The following is a 13,920-nucleotide window of genomic DNA, read 5'->3' on the forward strand; positions in this document are numbered from 1 at the left end:
GGACATTAGATTTTACGTGGACAAGATTCTGCAAGAAGATACCACTACACTTCGACCGTCTGGACACGCAGGACTTTGCTGGACCTCCCTTGGGCTCGACTTCGTCTTTCCTTGCTGTCCCCAGTCTTGCCACTGTCCGTGATCCATACAGGCTCCGTGCTGGACCCTGTGGACCTCCAAGACAACAGAAGAATCTCCCTTGGGGGGAAGGAGTCACTCCCCTGCAAACGCAGGCACCGTAACGCATTTGACCGGTTTGCTGATCCTGAGCTCCTGCAGACTTCGAATGCTCCAGCAACATAAGATCTCCGAGGTTGAGCTACCCTCTCACTGAGTTTGAGGCAGATATCCCTCGTGGGGACCATATACCCGTACCCCTGTGCACCGCGTTCATTTGCAGAGGCACATGCTTGTTGTCGTGCAACAATTCCGTGCATTGGGCCATTTGTAGCCCTGACCCCAGCGCATCTTTTCTGAGAAGGACTTTGGCATCCTCACACTCTGTGCCCTGCTAGCTTGTATCCTGTGAAACCGCCTGAGGTCCCCTCGCAACTCCTGTGCCTTCGGTCTGTGGGTCCACTTGAGGGTCATTTTTGCTTTATTTGGGCTCCCCTGGTTGCTCCAGGCCTGCTCTGACTCCCCTCTCTGTGGTGAGTCTCCTGGTCCTTGCTGGGCCAGATCGACACCGAATTTGACCAACTGCATTGTTTGCCGCTGCCAAGGCTTGTTGGTGCTCCGGCCGGACACTGACCCCTCAGAACTCGACATCCTTTGTGTCCTGGTTGTCCTAGACATTCTCCGGCTCCTGGTTGTCCTAGACATCTCCGGGTCCTTGCAGTTGAAGAGTCAAGATCAACGTCAACACACCTGAAGCACCCGACATCGGTGGGAATTCGTCTACCGAGCCCCTGGTCACTCCAAAGTGACCCAGACTCTGTTCCCTCTGCTTTCAGGTTCCTCTCATCTAGAATCCATGTTTGGATTCCACCGGACACTTTTCGTACTTACAGCAGCAGCAATTGTTTGTCGACATCCATAGAGAACGACAAGGGTTTCCGACGCCACTTCGTGGTGTCTATGCACCTGGCTCCTCTGGGATAGGTAACTCTGGTACAAAGGTATCCACAGGTGGGGTGGCTCTCCAAACTCTTAAGTTCCAAGGGTTGTCTTCGTAATATGCTGGGAAGGGTCCTTAACCTCTAATTTTCCAACTGTGACATTCCCATTGAATTGTACGGGGTCCCTACTCACTCACCTTGGGTGGTTCCTTGGGGTCCAGCAATTCTTCACCTCCTAGACTAAGTCTAGTCCAGAGTCTTGGTTCTTATACCACTTATTTAGTATATCGTTTGGTTTCCCCCTGGAGCCCACTGTGTATTGTGCTACTTACGTTTGATTCTTTGCAATTGTATTTTTTGATTTGTGTTCTATCCTCGTGTAGAGGATCCTAGAGAGTGTTATAGATAATAAATACATATTTTTATAACTACTGTGTGGTTTCCCTTTCATTTAACCAATACTATAAGGTTGCATTCTGGTAGAACAAGGTGCCTAACATTCCTTCAAGACTTAGCCTGAAGGCTGCTCTCTATAGCTACCACTAAGATCGCTTTCAATAAAGGTTATCTTTGACCTAATCGCCATAATGGTTGTTTGGACTGGTATAAGGTGCCCACTTTAACTAGTGGACAGCATCTACCAGGCCAACTTCTCACAGCCTTCAAATATTGTCATTCCGTACTGGCTTACGATTTTCCAGTCTGCATTGCTACATGTCTCTCTTCTAGGCTCTTTATGAACTTTTTTAACTCATCAACTGTTTTTACTTATTTTGACGAATTGTATTTAATTTCTGTAACCTCTACTTTTTATGTTACATACATACCCTCATGCCTTTAGGAATATCAGTTCAAGAGGAATTTGTTAATTTAAAATATTTTGAAAAAACTGAATCTAAGAATGAGTCACCATTTAACAAAGAGTGCCATCCTTTACTTTGGAGATGACGTGTTCATGCTGCAGTATGGCTGACTTGACGGTGATGTAAACCAGCACAAAGGTTCAGTGACCTAATCATTTGATACTGTGATCTGCAAATGACCTACAGTTCAAGAATTACTGCAACAAAAGGGGCAATGCTGCTTTTGATCCTTCTGAGGTCTACATATTGAGCAAAACTAGCTAATAATAGATGTTATTTCTAGGTCTTTGCAGAGACGGAATTAGGTTTAAGTACAACACAAAACATGCCGTCATTTTCATTATTATTCATCTTCTTCTTCTTCTTATTATTATTATTATTATAAAAGTCCATTTGAAACTGAATAGAGACTAACTTTGAGGAGGTTGTGTCCAGGCTTGAGGCTTTTTGGAAGTCTGTTTTTGAGAGTGAGGTGTTGATAATGTTGTGCATGGCAGCGAATGCACACCTTGTGAGAGATTTCGAGATGCAGGAGGGTCAGAAGTGTTCCTCTGTAACCATGCAGGGCTTGAATCATGGCTGGTTTGGACCTGCTCTGGAAGACAGTGGGCCATACGCATGAACACAGTGTGCCATAGACAGAGAATGGGCAAAACCCTTTGATGCATCTGGCCTGGTATGTGGAACTTTTGCACGTTGTGTCGCTGACTTGATGTGGTATTAAATCATTTTTAATTTTCTTATTGAATATGTATTGATGGTCGTGGATTTTTGACAAGGTGATGCATCTTTGGGACTGGGATAGCGCTCACACATTTCTTCGCGGCCGCTTGTAAATACAATTCACTAACATCGGAACATTCTTTTCGCCTTCATACTCGAGGACTCCTTCCAAGTAAACAATCATTGATTCTTAGGCTCATGAATGTCTCGGTACAATCTGGTCATTATTTCATCTAACTTGCAGGCATATCGTCTATTTTCAACATGTTCTCTCCTATTTCTACCATATCTAATCAATTTCACTAATATGATGCCTAAAATATGCTTATGTACTTTGAAAACTAGTGACAAGCATGAAGGAATTCCGAATTCCTCGGCATAAGGTCCGGGTGCACTGCCATGATTTCACATTGTACTCAGTGACTGTTCTCTTAGGTTGTGGTAGGTATGGCAGGGGCCAGGCCCTATGACTGCCTTCTACAGCCACAGACAATTGGACACATCTGTACTAATGCAGACAAATGCAAAAGCACGTGCTTAATAGTGCATCAAATATGGGTTCACAAGTCCTACAGCAAGAACGCAGCCACAGCTCAGGTTTCTGGTCAATGCTAGTCACTTTTCATTCAAACAGTGGTCCTCACAGAGTCAACCGGTTGCAAGCTGCTCGCGAGGGCAAGCCCAGACCCACCTAGCATAGATCAGGGCCTAACTCTTTAGTAAAGGGCAACACATAATGCAAGGGGTACAGTCACTGAATCAAAACAAAAGTGTCTAGTTTACCCACTTCAACAACTATCTCAGATCATTGGGAAGCATGATCAGAAGTCATGAGCAACGATTTCACTTGATGATTGATGACAGGAATTACATTTAGAGTCTGCAAACAACCGCGCGCCTTACACTACCCAATGGATTCCTCTTCCATGTCTAACATGGCTCATGGACCTACTGACTCTAGTCAAATGAGCAAACACCAAAAAACCCCACTCATAGCGCAGCACCTTCAAGACTGCTGCATTTCATTAACATTCTGTATTCAATAACAAAACTATTCCAGACAATGAAACATTTATGAGTGCTATTCGGTGGCAGACTGTCTAGTATCACGCAATCATCTCAATAGTTGTGGGAGAGGACCACATAGTCTGCCCCTAAATCAACTCAATAGTTGAAGGACAATACCATGGGTGAAAAATACCTAGGCTGACAATAGGTGATCAAGCCCTTCCTATGCCTTCAGATTCAAGAACGCTCAAAAGTGTTGCCCAATTCCAGCTAGTGTATCACAACTCCGCATACAGTGGGTGGTGCACCAACAAGGGACCTAAAAACACAGATTTTCTAAAAACGTATAGCCCAGCTAATTAGGATATGTATCAAAAGCCATCCTTTGCAAGCACGCCTCATCCAATTTCAATAGCTGCTTGTTGAACAAATAGTGGCTTTACTATACTGCACCCACAAGCCATACTAATGGCTCCAAACATGTAAAAACTCTTTCCACCGCACCTCCCTAAATATAAACACTGTGGGACAAATTCACTAACATTTGGGTACAAAATGTTATATTAGGATTTACGATCCTGTGCAAAACGTGTTCTAATAACAATGATGGACAGGGCTTTGGACTAAAAAACAACACTCCTTTGAGGCAGGAGTTAAAAAGGAGTTTTGTTTTATTTCTCCAAATGTTTCTGACTTTGCTTGTGTGCTGTTCTGTACATCACACATCCAAAGTGAGAAACATTTGAAAATGTGTCTAAGCATAGTATTTTGTTCTGGAAGGGTACCCTGCCAGAACAAAACCTATGCTAAGCATTACACCGACACCATGGCACTATGGTGCAAAGGTGTTTGCATGGCACTATGCAGCCTGATTTGCACAACCACTGGGAAGAGAGAATGAGCGACATATCTTAGTAGATATGGCGCTGTCCTGCTCTCGGTGGTTGCTGTGCTACATTGTGTGACAGCTTAGTAAAATCTGCTCCTCACTCTAGGAGGTTAGACCTATTCAATACTTGAAAACAAATCTGCAGAGCTATGGTGGGAGACATATGCAGGTTAAAGAAAAAAACCTGAAATGTAAAGAAACTAGCCTCATCCTATAGATCCATGAAAGTGTGAGATAAAGTCTATATTAAATGACCCAACACAACTTGTATTGGATTTGGATAGTAGTGAGCATTGAGAACGTGATTTCACAGCATTATTGCTATACATCATAAGAAGGTATCTATTAGATCTTGTACTTACTTATATTTACTATGTAGCCACAGCTGTGCCTGTCATTGGAAGGCGGACAAACATGAACTCCGTCTGAAAAGAGAAAACTAAATTAGGACATCAACTACAAAAATTGCATATAGGAATATGGGGTAAGTGCAGAGAATAACTTTAGGACCATAGACAGTTTTGTTACATTATGCAGATGTGATGATATTATATTCTGTAAAATTGTATGCACTTGTTTATGAATTTGAATAAAAACTGAGTATACAGAATTGTGTTAACTAAGAGCTCGTGCCCGCCTGAGAGTTACCTCTATGAAGTGCTATGTCACTAGAATAGAGAAAACACAACTGGGCATTTTAGCAAGGAATTACGATATTTATCACAAAAGGCGCTTAGAGCGTTTATAGTTATCACGGCCATCGCTGGATATGTTAGCGGGGAAGACATGCTATTAGCAACGTTTATCTCCATTGTGCTAATATATCCAGCGATAGCGGCGAAATGCCTGAATATCGCTTGAAATCCAGCGATATTCATGCATTAACGCCAATGGGGACTTAACCTGACAATCCACCTCTCATTGATGACACAGGTAAGTAATGTTTTGAGCAGGTGTTAGATTGTGGCGATAATCGCGCTTAGCGCGACTTTTTTATCGCACAGCCTGCGTTGCTAATAGGCGATAGCTGTGTTAGCGACTGTTTTCAGTCGCTAACAGTTTGGGTATGCCCACTTTGCATGTCATTAGCGATAAATATCGCTGATATGCAAAGCGGGCCCCAAACCGGTCGCTATCGCCTGAAAGCTGTCTATAACTGCAAGTTAGCGACAGCTTGCTAATAGGGCGTTAAAAAAATCGCCGCTTTGCGGCAAAAAGTGCCGCTAAAGCGGCGATGAAGCTCTTGCTAATATGCCCCAACATTATCACGGTATTAAGCTTAAAAAGAAAAACAAGACATCATGATGCTGACGTTTCTCTGCACAATACGCAGACCGTTAGCCATAGGTATAAGCCAAAGCAAAGTGATATACCAACTACACCAATGCAGCAGGCAATTAGCTGCAGCAACCGTCACATGACTTTCCTATCTCATAGTCCAAAGACAAGTGTAACATATTCAATCCTTTTTCATTACAAAATATAGAAGATCAGATAGCACATCAACACCAAGCCTGCTTCTTTCACATCCACTCCTTCTCATAGCATCCTACAGTTGCCATTCTTCAAGCCCTATCTCTCACAGATCTCACCAACACACAAAACCCCCTTAAAGTCACTTCCTATGAATATGATGTCTTACTCTCATCCTCCGTCAATGGTGAATCTTCCTCATCCCTAATTACCACTGTCAATACCTTCTGCATTCAAGGCATCTTGCCAGAAGGCCTAAAGACAGGCAGCCCCCTGCTCCTAAAGAACCTATACTTGACCTTGATGACCTCATCAACTACTGGCCCATCACTCCCCTACCCTTAAATAGCAAGATCATTAAAAAAACAGTCCATGCTCTGATAGTTCTGGCCCTATCAGCTACCTTCGACATAGTCGAGCTTTCCACCCTCATCCACAACCTAGAATCTTTAACAGGATTCACTGGCAATTTCCTTCACTGGTGCTCCTATCTTTCCACTCGACACCAGTTCATTCATAGGATGAGCCTCCAGATCCAAAAAATCCCTATCACCAGCAAAGTATCCCAGGGTTCCATATTGTCCCCTGCCGTCTTCAACCTATATATGAAGCCCATTGGACCTCTACTTACAGATAAAATCCTCAAAACTCACCAATATGCTGATTATACAGAGTAGTGGTTGGGGTAACTCGTGTAATTCCATGTACCGTAATCACGAGGAATTATTTGAAAATTCTAGAAGATTATGCAGAATTGTGCAAGAAGAGTAATTTTGAGTTTAGGGCTATTACCTAGTGAAAAAAAGCACTCGTGAATCCAAAATGGATGTTAAGATGCATTTTGAGCAAAGAAATAGTGTGAAATGCCACAGAACACAAGTAGCGAGCACCAGCAGCCACTGGCGCTCGCTAAATGTGCTCTTGGGGTCGGATTTTTGCCCAACTTACTCCTGGCATTTAGCGCTATTTTCTCAGCGCAAAATGGATCCTCACGTTCAAAATGGAAGTGAGTATGCATTTTTGAGCTAAGAAATAGTGCTATATGCAGCAAAACACAAATAGCGAGCATAAGCGTCCGTTCACACACCCTAAATGTGCTCTTACGTATGAATTTTTCCTCTGAACTATGTGAGCAGGAGCAATCATGTAATTATCAATAATTCTATATCAAAGAGTAACATGGAACTACCAAAATTACTCCAATTATTCTGGCATAGTTGAAATTCCGTCCATGCCTAATACACAGATATGCAGTACCTAAAACACTGCTTCCACCTCATCCAGAAAAGGATGTCCAGACCTACCTAAAACTTCACCTCATCAAGACAGAATTCATGTTATTTGCGAAGAATTGCAATTAATGGGGTGGAGTCACAACATGAACCATAATAGCCACTACTCTTTGAACTCCCGTTGGCCGCCGAGACTGAACGACTGCTTACTCTGATCCAGCCCAGTACTTGGGTGGCAATCTGGTGCTGAGGGTCTAGGCTCTTGTAGAGTGCCCTGGAGACTGCCTGATTTTGGGTATGATGGCCAGCAGCACTTATCGAGCATGCTGATTGGGGTCAGGATAAGTGCCCCTCCTCCACCTTCCATCTACACATAGATTGACAGATGTGCAGCCCATAACAGCCACTGATGATGGTGCCCAATGACCATGGGGCTGCTCCTTCTTCTCTCCTCGGACCCTCTACTAGTGTGCTAGCCTGCCGTATATGGAAACTTCGCAGGCTTCCCAGTTGTGGTCTGGCCCGCCTGTGATCTCCTTGGAGGCCTGCTGGATAGCATCTTCCTCACCGTCCCCAGACACCTTAAAATGAGCCCTATAACCTTCACCTACCCTGCTCCATGACCATAGCCTACCAGCTGCAGACTCTCAAGGAGGGGAGCCTAATCCAACCCCTAAATGAGTGTTGTCTATCGGGTGCTTTAGATGCGACTTGTCGCACCTTGCAACTGCTACATTTCTACCCCTGCCACTGGCGAACCGGCAGTCCCTCCGTACCAACTTAAGCCATCATCTGGTACAACCAGGGACCTCTGAAGGTTCAGTGCAGAGACCTAGTGGCCTGTGTGGTTTGCCTTGGGGACCCGGATACCCACAGAGAATGAACGTTGACTCACTGAGGGCCAAATGGGACCATGTGCTACCAGGGTTGTGGTCTGGTCTCCCTTCCTGCCTCCAAGTTGCCAGACACAGGATTCATCTACTGTCAGCCCAGCAACACCCACACAGGGGCCTCACCACTCTGCTTTTTACTACTCTGGACTGCTGACGCCGAGAGGAACCCTCAGCATGCCAGACAATGACATCACCCACCTTCACCGTCCCCCTAGTTGAACCTTGACCACTTTGGCCCCCCCACCCTGATCATTGCATGGAACTGATTCTTGGCTGAGCCCAGGAGTTCTCCCACACTTCCTCATCCACACCAAAGCCTTGTGTGCCTGAGATTTCTGTGTGCTTCTCGGTTCTTTAGCATCTTTTCCTTCACCTCCGGAATCGCCACTGACCAATCTGCATTCCAGGAGCAACAATGGTCACTGGAAAGTCCTCTTGACAAGGACAACTTCTGTTCACAGGGTTTCTTGGGGGGGACTAAACAAGTTTCATCCATGCCTCCGGTGCAGAAGGTATCGCTGGAACCATCCTCACATAAATTATCCAGGTGATAGCCAGAATTGGTGCCATGGACTGGAAGATTGCTTAACTCAAACAGAACACAAAAGTCTTTTGCGTTCCGGAAAAAAATGGAAAGCTCAGACAATAGGGACTTCCTGCTTTACCTCATTCCGAACATCGCTGACCTCTTTCTCCCCACAATTGGAATTACAAAGAGCAAACTGGATCGGGTCCCACTCCTCAACACCCAGAGACTCTAACACGCTGAGGCCCATTATCACCTGCTTCCCTTTGCCATGCGCAAGCCAGTCAGCTACTACTAGAGGCTTGTCGACATGGTTACAATGATATGGACAGGCAAAAGATCAATGTAGCGGGAAACTTCTTGCTGTACACCAATGCCAAACGTAAGGTCTCCCTTACCCTAGACCGCAGTTTAAAAAGTGGGACATCCATTATAGCCTCCTGGAACCCTCCCCAATGTGGATAATGGTCAATGGACAATCCAGGGACTTTACGGAGCCAGCGGCCTTAGTGGACTACCTTGCTGGCCTTTCATCTTGGGACAGGGACACCTCCACCCTCACTGCAGCAGCCTAAATTCCCATTGCAGCACCTAGCTGCTGGTGCACTATTTGACAGGCTAAAAAAACATCTCTTTTGAAGGCAATCTCACAGAGAGGAAGCGATTAAGTTGGTGGAGGAGATCGCGCAGACCATGCCACGGAACAAATCTTGGTCCCCGTTGAAGGCTGTGCCCACCATTGAGGCGCACCCTGCATCCTCAGTACCTGCTGCTACCTGAACTGCCTGGTCTTGGACACAGTCACCTTCGCAGGCACCAGGACAGATAAGTAGCAAATAACTTTGAGAGTGTTGATGATTCTGGCTTTGTTGTGTTTTTTGTACTCTTGGTATTGCAGATTCATTTCGTAACTCATCATTTTTGTTTTGCATTATCTATTACTTAGTAATCCAGTGTTTTCGCCTCCAGTTACCTGTTATTTAGCTGCTTATTTGCTTAGGGGTTACTTCTGCACTCCCTCCTGCTGTTGGGACCCGTATTATCCACCCTGATGGCTGAAGGGCCGGTCCTTCCCTACGGTATAGCTCTTCCGGATCCATCCATCCCCTCTCCTTCACAGCACCTGGGAAACCAAATGCCCTACTCACGCAACACACTTCCATGTCCCCGCACCCCGGGTGCCTGATGTCCACTGGGAAGGCCCACTTCCTCATGACCCTCCCCATTGCTCCTATTGATATGGTCTGCCAGAGCCATCCTCTTTCGACTCCCGGCCCCACGCACCTATATAAATTAAACTGCTGCACATGATTCCTCCAATCCCTTGTCGATTTCCAGAGCCCACAAAGCCAACATCAGTGTTTACCGTTCTTCTGAAGGGTAATATTTTGGGAACCCACTGTGGAGGCTGTAGCATCTCCTTGTGTGGCGGACAGACGTTCTGCGCAACTCACTGCGCGGTAAACAGTTGAATCGACAGCTGGCTTCCTAGTATTGTGTCATTTATCCTCGCAGGGTACTCCACAACACGCCCATGCTCAGCCTTTTCTTGCCGCATCTCTCTCTGCCCCACCCCCTGTCCCTGTCTCCCACTGCCCTGCCAGCCTGCTGCAGCTTTCCTGCAGTCTCCGATCCCAAATCGGTCCCACTCATCTCTTACCCCTTACTGACCCTTTTTTTCTTGCTTTTACTGGTTGCCACTTGAGAGCTATGCCATAGGACTTATGCAGTTCTGCCTCTCTTCCCCTACACCTACTCCAAAAGTTGTTACGCCCCACCCCCAGGTTGTCCTCTACATGATCAGCCTCACACCTGTCATCTAAACTGCTCTACATCCATACCATGAATGTGACTGGCCTGAAGCATCATGGCACACGGATCAGGTTCTGACACACTTGGCCTCTAAGAATGCAGATACAGCTCTCATTCAGGAGACACACCTTACCCTCAAAGAAAGCAACACGTTCAAACAGGACTGGGTGGGAAAAGCTATTTACAGCTGCTGTCAACCCTCTCCACCCTCCATCAGGCAGTGCCTAGGAAATGCAGGGTGACAATCCTCATACACACAACCCTCCAATGCACGGTTCTGGAGACCATAGAAGATGAAGGACGTTATGTGTACTTAAAGCTCAGAAAAGGCACCAACATAGTGAGTATGGGTTCTGTTTATGCCCTCAATGGACACAAGCCCAAGTTCTTCTTGTGCATAAGCCAGGTATTAGTTGAATTAAACACGTCGCACATCCTTGCAGGGGGTGATTTAAACCTGGCCCCGGAGACCATCCTAGACGGCACTGGCCCAATTGCCACGAGTAATAATAACGACAGGGAGCTCCTTAAGGACATTCGAGGACATGGGGCTCCTCGGCCTATGGAGACTCCTCTCTCCCTCTGACCAGGAATACACCTTTCTCTTTGCCACGCATGGTATGCAGTTACGCCTTGATTACTTCCTCATCTCCCACCCTCTTGACCTTGGGCTGTACTATTTTGGAGGGTTGAATCACTGACCATGCCCCTGTCCATCTTGCCATATATTTGCATATCAGCAAACCCATGAGGACACTGTGCCACCTCAGCATTGCACGCTACAATGTTAGGCATCAAAAAGCGTGTCTAAAGGCGCATATGTAACAAGGGATCGGTCCAATCGGCCCTCATTCTCCGTAGGGTGGCTAAGGCTACCTTATAGGGACAATTATTGAGAGATGCAGTGCTCGCTAATAAGAACTGAAGGCTAGAACAGACTTCCTTGGAACAAGAGATTAACGCTCACATTCAAGCACACACTACATGGCCCACAGCTAAGCACCAGCAACACCTAGAAAAGGCCAAACTGGACTTTAACAATCTGTATACATCCAAGGCCGAATATATGCTCTATAGACTCAAGGCTCATCATTACGAGAGTGAAGAAAAGGCAGGGAGACTCCTAGCGGCCCAGCTTAGGTAGTGGAAACCACTAATGGCCATACCAGAAATTAAAGATGGGACGGGCCATGTGATTAGCAACACAGAAGGCATTGCAAATGCTTTTGCCAGATACTAAACTCAGCTTTACAGCTCTGACACTGATTCTAATGAGGACCGGTTGGAGCCTATTTTGACCCACCTTCGCTTACCTTGCCTCAATGCTAATGGCACGGCAATGCTGGAGGGTGTGATTATGAAAGAGGAGATAGCCAAGGCTATATATAATCTACCTTACAATAAAACACTGGGAGAGTATGGCTTCCTGAGGGAGTTCTGCAGATGAGTCAAACCGAATGAGGTTGATCAACTGTATGAGGTCTTCAGGGAGGCAGATCGTTCAGCTGCCCTCTCATCCCGCTCCTATAAGGCCGAGATCACAGTCCTCTTTAAACCGAGATGAGCATCCCTGTTATGTAGCAGTTACCAACTGATCTCACTTTTGAATACAGACATAAAGATTCTGGCTAGCATCTTAGCTACTCGTCTCAAGAAGGTCCTTCCTATCTTAATGTATCATTCACAGGTGGGATTTGTATGGGGCAGAAAGTCTCCCAATGATTGTCTCTTGTTGTCCTATCTCTATGGCTGACAACAGATTCTGCTGAGAACTCCCTGGCGCTATCCCTCAACGCTAAAAAAGGGTTTGACCGCGTCGAATGGGGTTATGTGTTTCATACCCTATCGAAGTTGGGAGTGGGAGTGGGAGATGACTTAACCAGATGGTTCTAACATAATCCTACGGTGCCGGTTAACAGTGGGGGCTTTCTCTTGTATCCTTTCCCAGTTCAAAGAGGCACTTGCCAGAGCTGTCCACCATCCCTGTTTCTCTTAAACTGGCAATGGAGGCCCTAACCACTGCCTTCTGCCCATCATCCCATATAACATGCGTAGCAACCCCAACTGGGTGCACTAAAATACTACTCTATGCAGAAAACTACCCATCTCTGGGTTCACTTGGAATGGACCCAGATGCACTGCAGTGATGGTCTAAAGATACTTTACCAATTCTCGTCTCCAACTGTGTCTACCTCTAACCCTATTATACAAAATACTCTCAGTGCCTGGAACTCAGCCCACAAACTACTAGGATGCAATGTTAGATTACACTTGCATGCCCTTTGTAGGATAATGCAGCTATAAAGATAGGCAAGAGCACTGTAGATTGGGAAGTTTGGAAGAAAGCTGGGATCTTCAAGCTTACCCGTCGTCTTTCTGCGGGGATGCTGAAAACAATCTCTGCCCTCACAGAGGTATTCCAAATACCAGCATTGCAAAGATTGCATTACTTGCAGTTAAAACACTGCCCATGCGGCACCCTGGGGTGGCCTACCCTAGGTTGTCAAAGATAAGCCTATTATACAATATCAGCTCCACAGAGGGGTCATGTCCAGCTTTTATAACCTACTGGTGCACCACATGCATTCCAAACCTCTTTCCTCCCAGCCCCAGATTAAATAGCAGCAGTAGGTGTGGAACCTCTGTACAGATTGGGAGTGGGTGGAGATACTGCAGGCCCTCGACAAGTGAACTCAGGAGGCTTAGATGAAGTTCTGTCTTTTTGAAATGCTGCAGGATTGGTATTGGACACCAGATAAGTGAGCTGGCACCGGTCTTCCCATCACTCGAACTGCTGGAGATGCTCTGGGACGGACTTTGATGTAACCCATATTCTATACAACTGCCCCAAGATACATTCTCTCTAGTCCAGTCTCCAATAAACCGTGACCATCGTCTCTGTCCATACAACCTATTTTCTTACATGATAACGACTTATGTGTACTCCGGATTTAACACTTACCGACCCACGAAGAATAGCTTACTGAGATGTACATGGTGGCCTCCCATGAGCAACTCATCTACAGTTTACAAGATACTCTGGGCACGTTGCAGGCTACATAGCCCCCCCTTCCTTGGCCCCAGCGCACCCAGCCTCTAGGCCTGGTCTTTACTTCCCACTTCCAGGGGCAGCCTGCTAAACTCGCACCTGCGTCCATTGATCCTTGGGAACACATCCGTACTTCATATGCAAGGTCTCACCTCAACCCTGCCCCCCTTTGTAACGCAGATGCAGTCAAATTTGTTCTTATCATTGCAGAGGCTGCCTCCTTTGGTCTCCCCCCACACACAGCTCGACCTTTTAGTTCATGGGACCCCCAGCCGTTTTTCGACCCGGCGCCCTGTGTTGGTCTACACAGAAGGTCCCCTACCTTGGAATTTGTTTTCCAATGACCATTCTGACTTCCCATCCCCCTCCCTCCTGCCCCAATAATGATCAAACT

General features: G+C 46.1%; 1 protein-coding gene across 2 annotated transcripts in view; it reads right to left on the reverse strand.

Annotated features, from left to right (window-relative positions):
- Window positions 1–13,920, reverse strand: part of CNTN1 (contactin 1) — a 988,997-nt gene that overhangs the window by 772,251 nt on the left and 202,826 nt on the right. For both annotated transcript variants that reach the window (XM_085653079.1, XM_085653080.1), the window contains exon 3: window positions 4,904–4,966. The gene's annotated coding sequence lies outside the window, so the exon portion shown is untranslated. The remainder of the gene's footprint in view (window positions 1–4,903; window positions 4,967–13,920) is intronic.

The sequence above is a fragment of the Triturus cristatus genome, chromosome 4_1, assembly GCF_964204655.1.
Source record: "Triturus cristatus chromosome 4_1, aTriCri1.1, whole genome shotgun sequence".
Classification (NCBI taxonomy): domain Eukaryota; kingdom Metazoa; phylum Chordata; class Amphibia; order Caudata; family Salamandridae; genus Triturus; species Triturus cristatus.